Source organism: Rattus rattus, chromosome X, assembly GCF_011064425.1.
Source record: "Rattus rattus isolate New Zealand chromosome X, Rrattus_CSIRO_v1, whole genome shotgun sequence".
NCBI lineage: Eukaryota > Metazoa > Chordata > Mammalia > Rodentia > Muridae > Rattus > Rattus rattus.
In genome coordinates this window covers 73059512-73081453 of record NC_046172.1, presented here as the reverse complement: position 1 = coordinate 73081453, position 21942 = coordinate 73059512, and the positions used below count along the sequence as shown (strand labels likewise).

At 38.8% G+C, this 21942-nt stretch overlaps 1 pseudogene; it reads right to left on the bottom strand.

The window, feature by feature from the left end:
• Positions 1–1805: 1805 nt before the first annotated feature.
• Positions 1806–21942, bottom strand: part of LOC116887992 — a 40871-nt pseudogene continuing 20734 nt past the window's right edge.

Sequence of the window (21942 nt, the reverse complement as noted above, 5' to 3'; positions counted from 1 at the left end):
GTTTTTCTTCCTTTCCTTTTATTTTTGACATTTTCGTTTCCTATTTCATTTGTTTCATCTATTGTTCACATTTTTTTAAGTTCCTTTCTTTTGTAATCATTGCTGTTGTGATGGTAATGGTGGTGGTGTAACTCAAGACCTAATGGATAGTACTGAAGTACTCAATGAGTAAGGCACAACCCCATCTCCTTCCTTCTGTGAAAAAACATGTTCAGAATTGTTCAATAATAAAAATTGTGATATTCATGGTAACAGGAAATTAATATAGTTTTCTGCCTTTTGGAATGTGGTGGCTTGAATGAGCCTGGGCACCACAGGCCTATCATATATCTGAATGCTTGGTCTATCTATACCTGGTGGAACTCTTTTGGGCTGGATTAGGAAGTGTGGCCTTGTTGGAGAAGGTGAATCACTAGAGGTGGGCTATGAAGTTTCAAAGGTCCAGGCCAGGTCCAATCTATTATTCTTTGACTCCAATTTGCACATAAGAAATAAGCCTCAGTAGAGGCCCTAGTGTCATGTCTCCCTGCATATTACCATGCTTTCTGCCATGATTTTCATGAACTCATCCTTGGAAACTATAAATGATCCTCCAATTAAGAATTTTATGTTATCGCTCTCTCTCTCTCTCTCTCTCTCTCTCTCTCTCTCTCTCTCTCTCTCTCTCCTCCCTCCCTCCTCCCTCCCTCTCCCTCCTGTCACCTCTTCTCTCTCAGAATAATTGCCCAATTCTCTTTTTCTCTCCCTCTTCTACCCCCTACCCCCTCTTCTGGTGAGTTCCCTAACCTTGGTCCTTGGGGTGGTAAAATCGCTCCCCAGAGGGCAGCTTCCCAATATACCTGCCTTTAATACTGCCTCAATTCAAGGGCAGTGAAGAAAAAAACCTATCAGATGGGGCCAAATCTAGGAGAAGTTCAGTCCCCAGGTTAATGACCTTGGTCATTCCTGGCCAGATGGGGAACACTCTATCTCTTTCTCATTCTCTGCTGATACAGACCCTTCTGTAGGCTGGCCTTGAACTCAAATCTGCCTGCCTCTCTATCCCCAGTACTGGGATTAAAGGCATGCACCATCACGAACAGGCAAGACTTTAAACTTTTAAAAAAGGCGATTTGAGGTTTTATAGACAATTTGGATTTTAAAACAGATGATTTTTTAAAGCAGAAATATCTATACATATATATATGTATATATGTGTGTATATATATATTAATCTAAGTACACTGTAGCTATCTTCAGACACACCAGAAGAGGGCATCTGATCCCACTAACAATGGTTGTTAGCCACCATGTGGGTGCTGGGAATTAAACTTAAGACTTCTGAATGAGCACTCAGAGCTCTTTACTGCCCTTTCTCCAGTACCAAAGACTGGACTCTTTTGAATAAGCTTTCTATTAAATGTACCAAACCCATATGCAGTTGCATGGTTGAACAAGTCTGTGGAAACGAGACCTTTCTGCCACCTCATGCAGTCTTTCCAGAACAGTTCCAATCCTTTCAAGACAGACAGGGATCTGGCAGAGGGGCTGCAGCCTGCACAGTGCTGGTGAATGTCCAGTGTAGTGTGTGATTATTAAAAACAATCTAGGTTATCACTGGCTTTTCTCAGACTAAGGCGTTCTCCCCACCCCCATGGCTATCTATAAGTGGTAGTCCTCCCCTGCTCCCATTTCCCCATTCCCTGGTGGAGCATTTATGATTTCCCAGTCATAGGTCCCCTTCGGCCAGTCTGCTGCAAGTTGCTCTAAACCCCGAGCGCCCCTTATAAAGAAAACTGCAGAAGCTTATAATTTATCAATCAGATTTATAACACTAAATTCTCAACCCACCAAACACCCACACAAAGAACACAGGCATCACAGCGGTAGAAATTGTGCTTAAAGTGGAACCAGAGCTGGAAGATTCCGTTGGAAAAGTGACAGCGGAAGCCATGGCGGTGTGAGTACTCCCACTGGCTCCTGAAGATCTTAAAGGTGATGTCCTTGTAGGGCAGGGCTGCGTGGAAGCGCAGTTGGCAAAATCTGGGTTGTCCGTGCAGGCCTCCAGGAAGTACTCGGGCGTGGCGTGCTTACAGAGGTAGAAGTTGTTGAATTTGTAGCCCTGTACGATCTTGGGCTAGGGTTGTCCATGTCATAATGCATCTGGTGTATTTGTTCCATTTGAAGCCGGTACTTGTCTGCCCACAGGTAGGCATGGGTACCCATGCTGAACTGTGCCCTGTCCTGCCCCATGCTCTCCCTCACATGCCGGAAGAAGATGTCCTCAGCATTCTGGGTTCCATCTCCTGGAGCCTGGAGCTGCTGGTGAGACAGCTGCAGACCCTTCAGGCCCTCGAGCAGGTCCAGCACCTGCACGTCCATAAGCAGCTCATGCTCTCTGAGTAGCAGCTGACTATAGTGGCTGGCCTGGTAGTTGGCCAGACTCTGCTGGATCAGGTCCTTCTCCATCAGCACTGCCTGGCTATGTGCCTCCTGCTCTCCCTCCCCTGCTGCTGTGACCTCCTCCTCGACTTCCACCAGGTCTGCTGGCTCCACTGCAGTCCCGGGGCTGGAGGGCTGTACCCCAGGTTCTGGGCTGGGGGTGGCCCTCAGCTCTGACTCGATGATGGGGAAGAGCGGCTCTCCACAGCCTGCTTCTGCTTCACTTGGAAGAGCTTGTGCCTGAGAACATCTTGGTGGCGCTCATGGAGCCTGGCCCTGGCCATGTGTGCAGGCTCTCCCAGTAGCCCAAGTCGAGGTGGGGCCACCAGCATGAACCTTGCCCTGGATGCCCTGGATTATGACCTGCAGCTGCTTGTACGTCTTTCCCTTCAATACCGACTGCATATCGAAGCTGACAGAGACGTTGACCCCCTCAAAACGCTAGTCTGAGCCCTTGCCTAATTCCTCCAGCTTGTGGAGCTTGGCGATCTCATCCACTGTGATGGCTGTCATTTGCCGCCAGAAGTCCACGTGCTTGCCCTGCTCCAGTTCTGTGTACACATGGATGTCCTCTAGCAGGTACTCCATGTCTGCCACCGAAAGGCCATTGAGTAATAAATAAGGTTCGTGTTCACTGCCAGGTCAAAGTCGTCTTCTGCACTGATGTACTTGGCCAGCAGGTCAATGGGCTTGGCCCACCCATCTCAAATTCGGATCTTGGAGCAAAGCTTGGCCTGCCGGAAGTGAAAGCTGTGCTCCTGCTCCTCCTTCTGCCACTGCAGCAACTCCAGCTCCTGCTCCCACATGGCTTTCTCCTGTTCCTGCTCTAGCTGCAGACATTTGGCCCTTTGCAGTTCCAGCTGATTTTCCTGCCGGATCCTCTTGTGGTGCTCATTCAGCTCCTTTTCTCCCAGGTGACTGATGCCTTTTTTCTCCAAGGCCTTGTTCCAGATGAAGGTGCCCAGCAGATTGTAGTCTCCAAAGGGTTTGCCGGAATTGGTGTAGCCCATGTACTCCTCACCCCAGCCCATCTTCTTCTGCTTCTTGTGCTCCTTAGCTTCCTTCTTGGACAGTCGCTGTGCATGTTTCTGCTAAGGCATATTGAAGGCTTTGAGCAGCTCTTCTTGCTGCTTGCGTGCCTTATGAAGCCTTAACCATTCTTGCAGCTCTGCAACTGCCTCTGGGCTCCAGGAGCGTCTTGAGGAGTCCAATCTAGATGCTGGTGACCCTGGGGACCAAGAGCTTCAATGACCCTTCCCGGCCCACTCCTCACCTGAATCAGAATGTGAGGACTGGTCCTGTAAGTGCCATTGGGGTGGCCAAGGGCTCTGGCTTCGACTCCTAGACTATTGGTCTCCTTCAGAATCTAACCTGCGCCCATGGCTGCGCTATTGGATTCATGTCACCTTCTGCTGCTCTGCTTGCTCATGTTTAGGGTGCCAGATGCTGTTGAGACTCCAACTCTGCTACTTCCAACCTGAGCGAGTCCAGACCCAATTGGCGGCTCGGCTCCTGCTGTGAATCTAGACATTTACACTTTGTTGTTGTTGTTGTTGTTGTTGTTGTTGTTAACAAACTGGAAGGGATGGAGCTGGCCCTGGGTGAGGTCACCCTGCGTTTCTTTTTTAATATTAATTTATGCCTTTTATGTAAATGAGTACAAGGTAGCTGTCTTCAGATACACCGGAAGTGGGCATCAGATCCCATAACAGATAGTTGTGAGCCACCGTGTGGTTGCTGAGAATTGAACTCAGGACATCTCGAAGAGCAGTCAGTGATCTTAACCACTGAGCCATCTCTCCAGCCCACAAGACTGAATAGTTTTAAAGAGATAATTTTAAAAGTGTTTAAAAGTGTTTAAATTTATAAGGCTATGGGACTTTTAACTCTGTAAAGTGCTTTATACCCTGATATCTTTATATGTGATCCTGTGCATGCTTATGCTCAGGTGTTTCAAAGGCTTTTATATTGGGGATAAACAAGAAAAAAATAGTGGCGGCTTAACAGCTCTGTGTTTCCGTATTAATCTGACAATGGGTCAGTTGTCCTGGCTAGATTCATGTCAGTTTAACACAGTTAGAGTTATCTAAAAGGATGAAACCTAAACAACAAATAAAACAAAACGAAAACAGAAACAAAACAACAACCTCCAGTAGGTCCAGCTGTAGGGTATTTCCTCAATTAGTAACTGATGGGGCAGGGCCCAGCCCTTTCTGGGTGGTGCTGTCCCTGGGCTGATGGTACTGGGTTCTGTAAGAAAGCAGACTGAGCAAGCCATGTGACATTCCAAGCCATGCTAGCAAGCAAGCTCATAGGCAGCACCAATTCATGGCTTCGGCATCAGCTCTTGCCTTCAGTTTCCTGCCCCGCTTGGGTTCCTGTCCTGACTTAATTTGGTGATATATTGTGACCTGAAAGTAGAAAGCAAATAAACTCTTTCTTCCCTGTAAAAAAAAAAATGAATTTTATGTTTTAAGTTTCTTTGGTTATTGTGCCTCTTCAGAGTAACAGAACAATAACTACGATATTTTTTTTTCATTCTTTCTTTTTTTTCTTCATTCCCCTTATATTTTGGTTGAAACATTAGATAACACTTGATTTTAAAGGGATCCACCAAGACCTGCTTAAGGTTTAAAAGTACAAAATTTACAAATGTAATTTTCATTAGAAATCATAATTATGTAACTGAATTAAGAAATAAATTGAAGAGAAAACTAGAAACATTTGGATTTTCTTTGGTAGTTCTTCAATTTAATATTTTTGCATACTAAAATTAGCTTTTCATTTAAAAACAATTTACTTAATTTTATTCTGAATGTTATGACAAAAATTAGAGTCAACAGAAGATCTTTAGTGCTTTTTCATGTATCTATGACCAGTTGTGTATCAAGGAGAAATCACTGCTCCCAGGGATATTTTTCTGCATGTCAGATCTGGTGCACTGAATGTACTTCACTGATTATTCATTCTCCATTTGACTAGTCTGGACTTGTTCTCAAGGTGACAGTGTTTCAAGACATAGGAAAGAGGGAAACATTCTTGAATGCTAGACTTTGAATTTACAATTCTCTTCTACTATTTTCTCTCTGTGAAAAATATTTCAAGGTCATTTAATAGGCAAGCTTTGGAAAACAAAACTCCATCACTTGACAGAGATTAGACTAAAAAAATCACACTTCAAAGGATGTTAATATAGCAATGAGTGTAGAGTTTTTATTATCATACTAACACTTGCATGCATCATGAATATTTTAATTGGACTTTAATAATAAGAAAAATAATTTAATGAGACAAAATAAATAGATCTGCTGCACATTTGTGAAAAATAGGCTTTGCTTGGATGCCACTGTTACATTGACTAGTACTCTTGTCAAATATTTCAAGTAAATTATAGTCTATCACATAAGATATGACATTATATGTTTAACACCATCATTATAACTTATGTATTCAAAATTTATAAGGTCATTGTGGAATAGGTTATAAAATAAGTAGCTGTGATATGGTATAAAGTGTTAATTCATGACAACTTTTACCTTGACTTTGATTTCTAAAATCCTTAAATATTAAGTTGTTAAGAATCTCTTTAATCCGAATAATCTGATGCTTGCTAGATACTCTCTGGGTAGTTTAATGATAGTTGTTAATTGCTGAAAAGACTTACTATGGTATCAGTTAGTTGGTTCTTCTAGCATCTATCCTAGCCTGTAGAACATAGTTTCTCATTCTGTAGGACATAACCACTTACGTATTTGAGCGACAATTTTAGAGTACTTGCCCAAGGCCATCAGGAAACACAGACAATTTATATCACTCTTCATAATGGTGTCAGGATTACTGTTATTTAGTAGAAAGACAGGGTATCAAGTAGAGGGATGGGATTGCTATCCCACAGTCAAAAACGGACTCAGAATTATCCCTGTCTAAAAGAACTGCAGGTACAAAAATAGAGAAGATACTGAAGGAAAAGAGGTTCAGTGACTAACCCAAATTGGGACCGATCTCAAGGAAAGGCTCCAAGGCCTGACACTATTACTGATGCTACGATGAATTTACATTCAGGAGCCTACCTAGCATGGCTGCCCTCCCAGAAGCCTAACAAACAGATGAGACAGACACAGCAGATATTTACACCAAACTATTGGCACTTACACCAAAGTATTGGACAGAAGCTGAGGACCTTTGTAGTTGAATTAGGGAAAGGCTGAAAGAAGCTAAGGAGGAGGGCAAACCTATACAAAGACCAGCAGTCTCAACCAAACTGGACTCCTGAGCTTTCTCAAACAGTGAGCCACCAACCAGGTTAGTGGACACTAGATGATTCAAGGCCCCTTGCACATATACAGCAGAAGACTGCCTGGTCCTGTTTTAATGAGAGAAGACACACCTAACCCTAGAGAGACTTGAGGACCCAGGGAATGGGGATGCATGGTACGGTGTATATGTGGGGTGGTGTGGGGTGGGAACATCCTCTTGAAGATGTATGAGGAGGAATGAGGAACTGTCAACAGGCAGAACAGGATGGGGATATCGACTAGACTGTAAACAAAATGACTAAAAATAATAATGAAAAATATTACTGTTGTGAAGCAGGAACAAAAATAATTTTATGGGTAGGGATCATCACAATATGAAGAATTATATTAAAGTGTCAAAGTAGTAAGAAAGTTGAAAACCACTGCTCTAGGGATGGGTTGCGGATAACAAAAGTATTTGTTACTGATTGCCAATGGTTTATTCAATCATGTTTATGCAGCAAAAACATTTAGAAAATAGTTTAAAATAGGACAAGATAGAAGAGCTTTCAGGTGGCTCAATAGCTGGAGTAATCAGGATGGCAGTATACTAATAAAGGACACAGAAGTTCTATGTACTTATCTTTCACTCCATACCTTTGTCTATGGTTTATTGCAACAGTTTAATTAATGTCCTTTAAGGTAAACAAAAGAAAGTAAGTATACCTCAGTGTCCTGTGGGCAATTCTAGGAAATTAAACCAAGGCAAACTGGGAGAGAAATAGAAATCTTCATTTATGTCTAGTTATTCAAAAAAAAAAAAAAAAAAAAAAAAAAAAAAAAAAAAAAAAAAAAAACCTTCATTGGTTAACAATGAAGAGAAATTTGGTTTAGATTTAATGAGAAATTAAAATCTTGGAAATTTAGCCTTCAAAATGTTGCCATTTCAAAGTAGACAGTGTCTAAATTGGAATGTTTTAGAGATCATCCATCTAGATATTGCTACACCGGTGTTTCCTGAGCAGAAATATTCCATATACCCAGTATAAAACAGATGTTGTTACAATATAATGGAAACAACTGACAGTCATTTTTTAACCTATGTACTCTGAGTATTGAAAGAATAGCTTATATATTACATACATTTATGGTCTTTTGTCAACAAAATAAATTTTGATTTTGAAAAAATAATCAATAATTAAAGTGACTATATCCCACTTGTGATGGTTTATATATGCCTGATCCAAGGAGTGGCACTATTAGGAGGTATAGCCTTATTGCAGTAGGTTTGTCATTGTGTATGAATATGGGCCTTAATATCCCTGTTCTAGCTCCCTGGAAATCAGGATTCTGAGAGCTGCCTTCAAAACAAGATGTAGAACTCTCAACTCCTCCTTTACTATATATGCCTGAATGCTCCATACTCTAATCTTCATGGTAGTAAACTGAACCTCTGAACCTGTAAGCCAGCCCCAATTAAATATGGCCCTTAAAAGAGTTGCCTTGTTCATGGTGTCTGTTCACAACAGTAATGTCCTAAGACAGAAGTTAGTACCAGGCATGGGATAATGCTATGATGGGCATGCTTTTGTTTGGAATAATGTGGAATTTGGGACTTTGGATTTGGAAAGCACTGGCATGCTTTAACTGGGGTTTAATAGGCTATCATAGTAGGAATATGGAATTGTGCAGCAGACCTGGCCTAAGAGGTTCTACACATAGCATAGAGATGGCTTTTGTGGTATTTTGGTGAAAAATGTGGCTATTTTTGCCCTTTGTCTGAAAAGTCTACCTGAGGCTAGAGTGAAGAGAGTCAGATTAATTGCACTGACAAAGGAAGTCTCAGAAATGTCTACCATAGACTCTGTTCTCTGGTTAAGTCTCATGGCAAGCATTTTAAACAAGCAGAGCATATATGGTTGGAGAATTAAAGGGGCACCAGGAAACAAAATGGAGCAGAATCCTGTATATGTGGATACTAAATTGAATTAAGGGAGTGGTAACCTTAGAGCAAGTTCCCACCTAGCTAAATTTAAGACTAGGCATGGTAGTACAAATATTTAATCCCAGTATTACAGGAGACAGAGCTATGCAGATCTCTGAGTTCAAGGTCAATCTAAAGAGCAAGTTTCAGGACAGCCAAGCTTAGGCAGCAAAGGAGTTGAAAAACAGAAAAACAGATAATGGAAAAGAAGAAGGAAACCATGTTCCAGCCTCAGCAAGTAGAAGAACTCAGCATTTTGGCCATTTGGCACTGGTTTTAGAGTCAAGAAAAGAAGGGACCACTGGGAAAATTGATGATGGTTAGTTGGAGCTAAGAAATTACTGGTGATTAAGAAGAGGCCAGCATCACTAAGGTGAAATCTTCTGGGACAATGCTTTCTGAAAGCACAAACAAGCTGTGTTTGAGAGGTAGCCCAGGTTGTACTTCATGCTGCAGCTGAACATGGTAATATGTAAAAATCATCCAGATGGTACTAGTTTTGAAGGGGTCATAGAGAGCAGCTGAGGCTTAGCACTGTGTGTATGTATGTGTGGGGTGGGGGCTGGGAAGGCCATTGGTGAAGGGGCAGCCTCAGTTGTAGATATTGTCTCAGGAGTGAAGAGGTCCTGAAAAAACATAGAGGCTTGGCAATATGAAGAGAGTCTATGAGAGGCTAATGATGAATCCTAGTTGCAGCAGAAGAATGCAGTGTATTGGAAATGCCAGTAACATAGGATGATCACCAAAAGTAGCAGCAGCAGTTGAGTGGAGTCAACCAGAGCCTAACATGCTATGGGATGTTATGCTAGGGCGGAGTTAGAGAACTTACTCCAGACATTTGGAGGAGTCCAGAATATTATTTGTGAATCCCAGACATTGCAACAAGAAGTTGTGAAGTTAATGTTGATTCCAAAATGTTAAGACATCAGAGATGTGGGATACCTAACTCGGACAGCTAGTAACAGAAAATGGAACCAGCCCAGGAGAAAGAAGTTTGTTGCAGTCAACCAAGATGAAAATAGAGTTGGAGATCTGAAGACTGCTTTGAAATCAGCCATGAAGATGCAGAGTTTGGAGTTTGCCCAATTTGTTTCCTTTCTTACATTGGAGAACACAGTTAAGTGATTGGATGAATCTCAGAAGAGACGTTGAACTTTGGACTTTTAATATTGTTGACACTGCTATTGACTAGGTGTACTTTTGAAGTTAAATTAAATGAATTTTCATTATGCAATGGGTTTGTATGGCTACCATAAACTTATGTGTTTGAACAAGGCAATGGGGATCAGGCAGTGGAATGGGATGGTAGACGTGGCCCAGGGAGTAGCACTATTAGGAGGCGTAGACTTAGGAAGAGTATGTGTGTGAGTGGGGAGGCTTGATATGCTTTTCCTCACTGCCTGGAAGTCAGTATTCTGCTGGCTGCCTTCAGAATAAGATGTAGAATTCTCAGTGCCTCCTGTACCAAGTCTGCCTGAGTGCTGTCATGTTCCCACCTTCAAGATAATGGACTGGAACTCTGAACCTGTAAGCCAGCCCCAATTAAATTTTGTTTTTAAAAGAGTTGCCTTGGTCATGGTTTCTCTCTTCACAGCAGGAAAAAGTGTAAGACACCATTATTTTCTTCAATAATTTTAAATTAATAGTATTTTAAACTATTAAGCCATATGTCTTAGTTCATATTTTATTGCTGGGAAAAGACACCATGATCATGGCAACTCTTAAAAAGGAAAACATTTAGTAGGGGCTGGCTTAAAGCTTCAGAGGTTTAGTCTACTATTATCATTGAAAGAAGAATAGCAGCATTAAGACAGACATAGTAGGGGTTGGGGATTTAGCTCAGTGGTAGAGCGCTTGCCTAAAGCACAAGGCCCTGGGTTCGATCCCCAGCTCAAAAAAAAAAAAAAAAAAAAAAGAAAAAAAAAAAGACAGACATAGTAATGCAGAAGGAGCTAAGAATTCTATATCTTGGTCTGTGTTCAACAGAAGGAGCCTATGAGCTACACTAGGCATAGCTTGAGCATAGGAGAACTCAAAGCCCGCCCCTACACTAACATACTTCAACAAACAAGAACACATCTACTCTAACAAGGCCACACTTTCTACTATTGCCACTCCCTGTATGCCAAGCAATCATACATATGAGTCTATGGGAGCTGTTCCTATTCAAACCACCACATCATACTACTCAAATATTCTAATTTTTCTTGTGAAAAATAGACATAAAGTGAACTAGAAGTCAATATTAATATTCTTCATTCTCAACAATTATCAACTCTGGGTTATCCTGATTTACAATTCACTGAATGTGGTTTTAGAGCAAGCAAATACACAACTTTATCACTAAAAGTTTTCAGAAGACATCTTTAAAAGACACCACTGCTCCCCAGACATATTTGAGAAAGTACTATTGTCTTCTAATTAAAATACAACAAAGGATTATGTATTCCAGACCTTATGTTCTACACAGAAAGTGGTGTTTTATCCTATTGTAGAACCTTTTTTTCTGATTATTTTATTGGATAGTTTATATATTTACCTTTCAAAAATTATCTCCTTTCCTGCTTCCCCCCTCTACCATCCACTCCCTGCTTCTATGAAGATTTTCCTTCTCCCACCTACCCACTCACACCTCAACACCCTGTCATTCATTCCCTTACACTGGAAAGAAAGAGCCTTCACAGGACTAAGGGTTTATCTTCCTATTGATGCCTGATAATGCCACCCTCTGCAACATATGCAGTTAGAGTCATGGTTCTGTCCATGTGTACTCTTTATTTGGTGGTTTAGTTCCCAGGAGCTCTGGGGTGTCTGGTTGGTTGATATTGTTCTTCCTATGGAGTTGCAAACCTCTTCAGCTCCATCAGTCCTTTCTCTAACTCCTCCACTGGGGTCCCTATGCACTTTCTGATGGTTGGCTGCAAGCATCCTCATCTGTATTTGTCAGCCTCTGGTAGAGCCTCTTAGGAGATATCCATATCAGGCTCCTATCAGCAAGCACTTATTGTTATCAAGTGAGCAAGAGTGACTGAGTTTGGTGACTGCATATGGGATGAATTTCCAGGTAGGGCAGTCTCTGAATGACCTTTCATTCAGTCTCTGCTCCACTCATTGTCCCTGTCTTTCCTTCCATGGGTATTTTGTTCCCCCTTGTAAGAAGGACTGATGAGTCTACATTTTTGTCTTCCTTCTGCTGGAGCTTCATATGGTCACTTATAAATATTTTCACCTGTGGTCCTACTATCTGAAGCTGCCAAGTAAAGAGAGGCAAGAATGCTGCCACCAAGAGACACAGAAATGTTTTTGTTAGACTGGAAGTTGACTATTACTTGACGCAGTTTCAGTTCTTTATGCCTGTAATTTAGAATGCTAGGAGTTGAGTCACAGTGTTCAATAGAGTGATTGAACAGGTTACTTTAAATGAAACCAGTAATTCACAGTAGAGACAAGAAAATCATGTGTCTAGAATATAGCAATTCATTTATGAAAAGTCATTATTATATCTGTAGCCCATGATTACTTTCAGTAACAAGAATTTAAATCCAGCAGAACTGAAAATGGCTCACATGGTTCAGGATTGAACTTTTGAATCATTTCTACTAGTGAGAGATGTTTCCTACAAATTTAGAATTTTCTGTATACTGAAATGAATGCAGGAGGTATTCCTAAAAAACTGCCTATGAATATGTCTTCAGTCAAGAAAGTAAAATTGACAATTATTATGAGAGCTCACAACCTGTTTTTAAGAAGATATTTATATGCATTAACTATAAATGAATGTATCAAGATTTTTTTCTTATTATCTTATTTAACATGATATTAAAAACTGGGATATGTTTATACTTTGCTCATTTCACAAAGTAGTATTTTAGATACAGAAAACCAGAAAAAAATGTTGAAAATTTCACTTCACTTTGACTCTAAATTAGAGACTTCTACGTTCCTGTTTGTAAGATAGTTGTACTATGTTAAATGACACCAAAACCGTACTGTTGTCTTTATTTTGTGTTTAATGAAGACATATATATATATGTATATATATATATATATATATATATATATATATATATAGTATCAAGTTGACATGAGGCAGATTAACTATGTGTGATGGTTAAAGAAATTGTCAAATTGATGGAATGGAATCTAGAATCACTTGGGAGATGAGTCTCTGGGCATGCCTGAGAAGGGCATGTCTATTTCTTGTTAGCTGAGATGGGAAGACCTGCCAAATGTAGACATCAACATTCTATGGATAAGATCTAGAATACATACATGAATAAATGGAGCTGAGCACTATCTTGAATATATAGTTTTCATTTTCTCAATGGTAAATGTGGTGTGATCAGCTACTTCAAACACATGCTTCTTTTAATTCCATGCCATTATAAACTGTATACTGAATAATCAGTTAAAATAAGACTTTCTTTCCTTACATTCCTTTTGTAATATAGTAAAGACTTTTTAAAATTTAATGAAAATGAATGCACAATATACCCAAACTTATGGGATGCAAGGAAAGCAGTGCTACAAGGAAAATTCATAGCTCTGAGTGCCTCCAAAAATTAGCTGGAGAGAGAATACACTACCAGCTTGACAGCACAACTAAAAGCTCTAGAACAAAAAGAAGCAAATACACCCAAGAGGAGTAGATAGCCAGAAACAATTAAAGTCAGGGCAGAAATCAATGAAGTAGAAGCAAAAAAAGAACTATACAAAGAATCAACAAAACTAGGAGCTTTTTCTTTGAAAAATCAACAAGATAGATAAAAGCTTAGCTAGACTAACTAACATAGAAATTATCCACATTAACACAATCAGAAAATGAAAAATAGAATATGAGGAAATTCAAAACATCATTAGATCTTATGAAAAAAAGCCCATATTCACCAAAACTGGAAAATCTGGATGAAATGCACAATTTTATATACTGATACCAGGTACCAAAGTGGATCAAGATCAGATAAACCATCTAAACAATCCCATTGCTCCTAATGTAATAGAAGCTGTCATTAAAAGTCTCCCAACCAAAAAAAAAAAAAAAAAAAAGCCCAGGACCAGATGGGTTTAGCGCAGAATTCTACCAGGCCTTCATAGGACACATACCAATACTGTTCAAACTATTCCACGAAAATAGAAACAGAAGGAACACTACTCAATGACTTCTATGAAGCCACAATTACACTTAAATCTAAACCACAGAAAGACCCAACAAAAGAAGAGAAATTCAGACCAATTTCCCTTTATGAATAGACACACAAATATATTCAATAAAATTTTCTCAAACCAAATCCAAGAATACATCGAAATGACCATCCATCATGATCAAGTAGGCTTCATACAAGGGATATAGGTGTGGTTCAATGTATGAAAATCCATCAATGTAAAGCACTATATAAACAAACTCAATTAAAAAAACACATAAGGTCCTGAGAAAACATTTAACAAAATTCAACACCTCTTCCTTGGAAACATCAGGAATTCCAGACACAAACCTAAACAGAGTAAAAGCAACATATAGCAAACCAGTAGCCAAAGTCAAACTAAATTGTGTGAAACTTGAAGCAATCCCACTAAAATCAGGGACTAGACAAGGCTGCTTACTCTCTCCCTACTTATTTGATATAATACTCAATGTCTTAGCCAAGACAATCAGACAACAAAAACAGGTTCAAGTGATACAAATTGAGAAGGAGGAATTCAAAATATCACTATTTGCAGATGATATGATACTATAATTAAGTGATGACAAAAGTTCCACCATAGAACTACTAAGCCTGATAAACACCTTCAGCAATCTGGCTGGATATAAAATTAACTCAAAGAAATCAGTAGCCTTCCTCTACACAAACGATAAACAGTCTGAGAAAGAAATTAGGGAAATGACATCAGTCACAATAGTCATAAATATCAAAAACTAGTTTGGTGTGACTCTAACCACACAAGGGAAAGATCTGTATGGCAAGAACTTCAAGTCTCTGAAGAAAGAAAGGGAAGTTCTCAGAAGATGGAAAGATCTTCCATGCTCATGGTTTGGCGGGATTAATATTGTAAAAATGGCCATCTTTCCAAAAGTCGATCTACAGATTCAATGCAATTAACATCAAAATTCCAACTCAATATTTCATAAAGTTAGTATGAGCAATTTGCATATTCATTTGGAATAACAAACAAAAACCCCAAGACTTGAACACTATCCTCAACAATAAAAGAACTTCTTAGAGACTTTTATCCCTGACCTCAAGCAGTATTACAAAGCAATAGTGATAAAAACTCCATGGTACTGGTACAGAGACAGGTGGGTATATCAGTGGAATAGAATTGAAGACCCAGAAAAGAACCCACACACCTATGATAACTTGATCTTTGACAAAGAAACTAAAACCATCCAGGGAAAAAAAGATAGCATTTTCAACAAATGGTGCTGATTCAACTGGAGGTAAACATGTAGAAGAATCCAAATTGATCCATTCTTTTTGCTCTGTACAAAGCTCAAGTCCAAGTGGATCAAGTACCTCCACATAAAACCACATACACTCAAAGTAATAGAAGAGAAAGTGGGGAAGAACCTAAAAAGCATGGGCACTGGGGAAAAATTCCTGAACAGAACATCTATGGCTTATGCTCTGAGATTAGCAATTGCTGAATGAGGCCTCATAATATTGCAAAGCTTCTGTAAGGCAAGGAAAACTGTCATTAGGACAAAACTGCAACGAAAACATTGGGAAAAGATCTTTACCAGTCCAATATCCAATAGAGGGATAATATCAAATATATCCAAAAAAACCTCAAAAGTTAGACCTCAGAAAATCAAATAACCCTATTTATACCTGGGGTACAGAGATAAACAATGAATTCTCAGTTGAGAAATATTGATTGGCTGAAAGGTACTTACAAAGATGTTCAACATCCTTAGTTGTCAGGGAAATACTAATCAAACCACCTTGAAATTCCACCTCACAACCCTCAGAATTGCTAAGATCAAAAACTCGCTTGACAAAAGTTGCTGGCAAGGTGTGAAGAAAGAAGAACACTATTCCATTGTTGGTGGGATTGTAAGCCTGTACAACTACTCTGAAAGTCAATCTGGACATAGTTCTATCTGCAGACCCATCTATTCCACTCTTGGGCATATACCCAAAAGATTTTCCAACATGTAATAAGGACACATGAACCACTATGCTCAAAGTAGCCTTATTTATAATAGCTAGAAACTTGAAAGAACCCAGATGTCCTTCAACAGCAGAATGGATACAGAAAATATGGTATATCTACACAAAGGAGTACTACTTGGCTATTAAAAATAATGATTTCATGAAATTCATAGGCAAATGAATGGAATGAGAATTTATTCTGCATGTGGTAACAGAATCACACAAACACACATACACACAAACACACACCAAATAAAAACCACACACACACATACACACACTCACACAAACACACACACACACACACACACACACACACAGTATGTACTCCCTGATAAGTGGATATTAGTCCAAATGCTCAAATTCTCTGATGATACAGTCCATAAACCACATGAAACCCAAGAAGGAGGATGACCAAATTGCAAATACTTCCTTCTCAGAAGGGTGAACAAAAATATTCTTAGGAGGAAATATGGAGACAAAGTTTGGAGTAGTGAGTGAAGGAATCACCATCAGGAGACTGCCCCACTTGGAGATCTAACCCATATATATATATATCTCCACCATCCCCAGACAATATTGCTGAGACCAAGAAATCAGTAACCTGATAAAGCTGCCTCCTGAGCAGCTCTGCCAGACCGTAACAAATATAGAGGCCAATGCTCACAGCCAAACATTGAACTGAGAACGGGGTCCCCATTGGAGGAGTTAGACAAAGAACTGAAGGAGTTGAAGGAGGTTGCAACCCCATGAGAACAACAATATCAACCAACCATACCTTCCAGGGTTTAAACCACCATCCAAAGAGTACACATGGACTGACCCATGTCTCCAGATGCATATGTAGCAAAGGATGGCCTTGTTGAGCACCAAAGGGTGCAAAGCCTTTATTCCTGACAAAGACTGACCCCCCAGTGTATGGGGATGTCAGGGCAGAAGGTGGGAATGGGTGAGTGGTTGGGTGCAGGAACACCCTCATAAATGAAGGGGAAGGAGGAATGGGATAGGGGGTTTATGGACAGGAAATGTGGAAAGGCGATAACATCTGAAATGTAAATTTTTTAAAAATCCAATAAAATAATAATTTATGTGGTGTTTTTGCTTTATTAGAAAGAAAAATGGAAGTTTCTATGTTAATTCATTTGCAAATTAAAAGAAACAAGTAAATGTAATAAAATAGACTTCTTCCAACATAAATGGGCAGAGTTCAAAGCCAGAGGAAACTTTCAATAGAAAGAAAAAAAAGATAATGCTGGTAGACTAAACTAATTAAAATAAATATAGCAGGATAGCATTTGGCATTGAAGCTTATTTGAGTAAGGAACAAACTCTTAGATGAAGACTCTGTCTGTGAGAAGTGCAGGAATGGTCAAATCAAATCCTATCAATTAAACATAAAAGCAAAATTAAGGGAAAGCTACAGCAATAGTTCAAAGGAAATATAATTCATAACACACAGACAGGAAAGTAAATTATTAAGAATAACATTGACTTGTACCTTTGGCATATTTTTATGCACCTTTGCCATACCATGAAATAGTCACACTCTTAGACTAATTTCCTGAAATAAGAAAATCATTTAATATTAACTCACCATGTTTATTGAAGCCAAAAAATATCTTTCAGCAAATTGATTTTAATGGAAAAATATGATAAATTAGAAATGAATTAGTGTTACTAAATTCTAATTAATGTAATACTGACAGCTTAATAAGTACTAAGTTTATAATAAAAGAGGAAATGAATAATGATTGTAACTTCCTGATATTTTGCTGACCACTAATTTTTTAGTAAAGAGGGTCTCAAAGGAACACTGGAACTATCTTGCATATTCAAATGAATTCAAGATATGTAATAAAAAGTGGGCCAATTATTTTATATAAAGTAACAGCATGGATACAAGATAAAGTATGGATTGAGATCATTTTGTTTCAATAATATGGAACTCTTATATTGTCACAGATTAGGATTCTTAGAGGTACATGATTATATATCCTGGTGTTTTTATCCCAACAATCTTCAGGAGAGGCTGTAGAGATTTTTCACAAATTAAGAGTGTTGTTACTGCAGACAATCCAGATTTTTTTCTCAGAGCTCACATTGTGACCCACAAATATTAGTAACTTTAGTTCCAGGGGACCCAGTGCTCTCTTCTGGCTTATGTAGACAGAAATACACAAAAGTGGTGTACATACTTTATGCAGATAAAGCACTCATACAAGTAAAATAAATAATTGTATCATTGAAAAAACTGGATTTTGTAAGCAAACAGATATGTGTGTACTATGCTGGATCAGTACAGAAAGTAATCATAATTTGAAATAATATTTAACACTTTTGCTGAAGATCCAAATTAGAAAAAGCCTTGAAATTGTGTGGCAGTTACTAGAAGTGCTGTTTCTTCTGTAATATAGCTTGTATTCTATATGTTTTACATTCTAAGAAGCTTGGAAAGGGAACTTACTCTGACTAAAGGGTATTTTGAAAAATAAGATGTACTTTTTAGCCTTGAAAGTTAAATATTTTCATCCTATAATGATAATTTCCATTTCTTCCATAACAACATAAAACACTGCTTATAATTGTTGAATGGATAAAAATCACTTAAAGAAATGTTCAACATCTTTAGTAATCAGGGAATATCAAATCAAAACAAATCTGAGATTCCATGATACATCACTTACAATTGCTATGATCGAAAACTCACGAGGTGGCACATGCTACAGAGAATGTGGAACAATGGGTATAGCTACATTGCTGATGGGAGTGCAAACTTGTACAATCACTGTGGAAATCCATATGTTCTATGAAGTCACAGTTAATTGATAACCTAAATCACACAAAGACACAAAAAGAAAGAGAACTTCATTGCTTGATCCATCTTACCTAGTTTGATGGCTGCAAATGTATGGGACACATGTGGGACAGGCTCTGAATGGGTGTTCCTTCAGCCTCTGTTCTAAACTTTCCCTCCTTATTCCCTACCAAGGGTTTTCTTGTTCCTCTTTTAAAGAAGGAGTGAAACATTCACATTTTGGTTATCCTTGAGTTTCATGTGTTCTGTGCATCTAGGTTAATTCGAGCTTTTGGGCTCATATCCACTTATCAATGAGTGCATACCATGTGTGTTTTTCTGTGATTGGGTTACATCACTCAGGATGATATTTTCCAGTTCCATCCATTTGCCTATGAATTTCATAAAGTAATTATTTTTGATAGCTGAGTAGTATTCCATTCTGTAGATGTACCACATTTTCTGTATCCATTCCTCTGTTGAAGTGCAGGCTGAAATGAACCAGATGTAGATCTCTCCTGAGAGACACAGCCAGAATATAACAAATACATATGCAAATGCCATCAGCAAACCACTGAACTGAGAACGGGACCCCCGTTGAAGGAATCAGAGAAAGGACTGAAAGAGCTTGAAGGGGCTTGAGACCCTATATGAACAACAATACCAACCAACCAGAGTTTCCAGGGACTAAGTCACTACCCAAAGACTATATATGGACTGACCCTTGGCTCCAACTGTATAGGTAGCAATGAATAGCCTAGTAAGAGGACCAGTGGAAGTGGAAGCCTTGGTCCTGCCAAGACTGAACCCCAGTGAATGTGGATTGTTGGGGGATGGTGGTAATGGGGAGGATGGGGAGGAACACCCATATAGAAGGGAGTAGGAGGAGTTAGGGGATGTTGGCCTCGAAACCGGAAAAGGGAATAACAATCGAAATGTAAATAAGAAATACCCAAGTTAATAAAAATGGGAAAAAACAAAGAAAAAAAAAAAGAAAGAGAACTTAAGACCAATTTTCCTCATGAAACTGATGTAGAAAAATATTCAATAAAATTCTCACAAACGAAATCCAAGAACACATCAAAATAATCATTCACCATGGTCAAGTAGGCTTCATCTCAGAGATGCAGGGATGGTTTAATATATAGAAATCCATCAACATATTCCACTATATAAACAAACTCAAAGAAAAGAACCACATGACCATCCTATTTTATGCTGAAAAAGTCTCTGACAAAATACAACACCCGTTCTTGTGAAAATATTGAAGAGATCTATAATTCAAGGTCCATATCTAAATAGAATAAAAGCAATATACAGCCAAACAATAGTCAACATCAAACTAAATGGAGAGAAACTTGAAGCAATCCCACTGAAATAAAGGACAAGACAATACTGTCCATACTCACCCTATCTATTCCCTGTAGGACTCAATGTGCTAGCTAGAAAAATTAGGAAACAAAATAAAGGTAAAATGGATACAAATTGTAAAGGAAGAAGTCAAGATATCACTATTTGTGGAAGATATGATAGCATATAAATGTGACCCCAAAAAATCCAACAAAGCAATCTTACAGCTGATAAACAACTTCAGCAAAATGGCTAGAAATAAAATTAATTCAAACAAATCAGTAGCCTTCCTCTACTCATAGGTTAAATGGGCTCAGAATGAAATTAGAGACATGACACCCTTCACAATAGTCACGAATAATATAAATTGTCTTGTTGTGATACTAACCAAGTAAATGAAAGATCAGTATGAAAGGAAATTCAAATATCTGAAGAAAGAAATTGAAGAATACCTCAGAAGATACAAAGACCTCCCATGCTCATGTATCAGCAGGATTGACATAGTAAAAAAAAAAAAAAGCCATCTTACCAAAAGCAATCTACTAATTCAATACAATACCTATCAAAACACCAACTCAATTCTTCCCAGAGATATAAAGTACAACTCTCAAATTCATCTGGAATAACAAAAACCCAAGATAGTGAAAAGTATTCTCAACAATAAGAGCTTCTGGGGGAATCATCATCCCTGATCTGAAGCTGTATTGCAGAGCAATAGTGATAAAAACCAAATGGCATTGGTAGAACAACAAGCATGTAGATCAATGGAACATAATTGAAGACCCAGAAATGAACCCACACACCTATAGTCACTTGATCGTTGACAAAATTGTCAAAACCATTCAATGTAAAAAAGACATCATTTTTAACAAATGATACTCGTTAAACTGGCAGGCAGGGTGTAGAAGAATGCAAATTAAACCACTTTTTACTTCGCTAAAAGAAGTTGAAGTCCAAGTAGATCAAGGGCATCCACATAAAGAGTAGAAAGTAGGAAATAAACTTGAACACATTGGGGCAGGGGGAAATTTCCTGAACAGAACACCAATGGCTCATGGTCTAAATTCCACAGTTGGCAAATGGGACCTCATTAAATTGCAAAGCTTCCGTAAGGAAAAGAACACTGTCAATAGGATAAAATGGCACCACATAGATTGGGAAAATATAATTAAAAACCCTCCATCTGATAGAGGTGAAAATATTCGAAACTCAAGAAGTTAGACTCCAGAGAAACAAATAACATTATTAAAACATGGGGTATAGAGCTAAACAAAGAATTCTCAACTGAGGAATCACAAATGGCTGTGAAGCACCTAAAGAATTATTCACCATCCTTTTTCATCAGGGAAATGGATGTCAAATGATTCCACATCACACCAGTCAGAATGGCTAGGGTTAAAAACTCTGGTGACAGCAGATAATGGATGGATATGGCAAAAATCAAACAACCTGCCTCTGCTGCTGGGATTGAAAGCTGGTATAATCACTCTGTACATCAATATGGTGGTTTCTGAGAAAATTGAAAATAGTTCTACCCTAGGACCAAGTGATATTACTCCTGCACATATACTCAAAAAATGCCCCAAAACATAACAATGACACATGCTCCACTATGTTCATATCAACCTTATTTATAACAGCCAGAAACTGGAAAGTACACAGATGTCCCTCAACAGAGGAATGGACACAAAAAATGTAGTACATTTACACAATGGAGTACTACTCAGCTATTAAAAACAATGACTTCATAAAATTCTTAGACAAATGCATGGAACTAGAAAATATCATCCTGGTTGGGGGAACCCAATCACAAAGGAATATCCATTGTATGAACTCACTGATATGCTGATAACAGCAAAAATAAAATAAAAAAGAACAGAATAGCCAAGATGCAATCCACAGATCATATGAAACCCAAGAATAAGGAAGACCAATGAGTGGATGCTTCAATCCTACTCAACACAGAAGGAAGGATAAAATAATCATCGGAAGTAGAAGGAGGGAGGT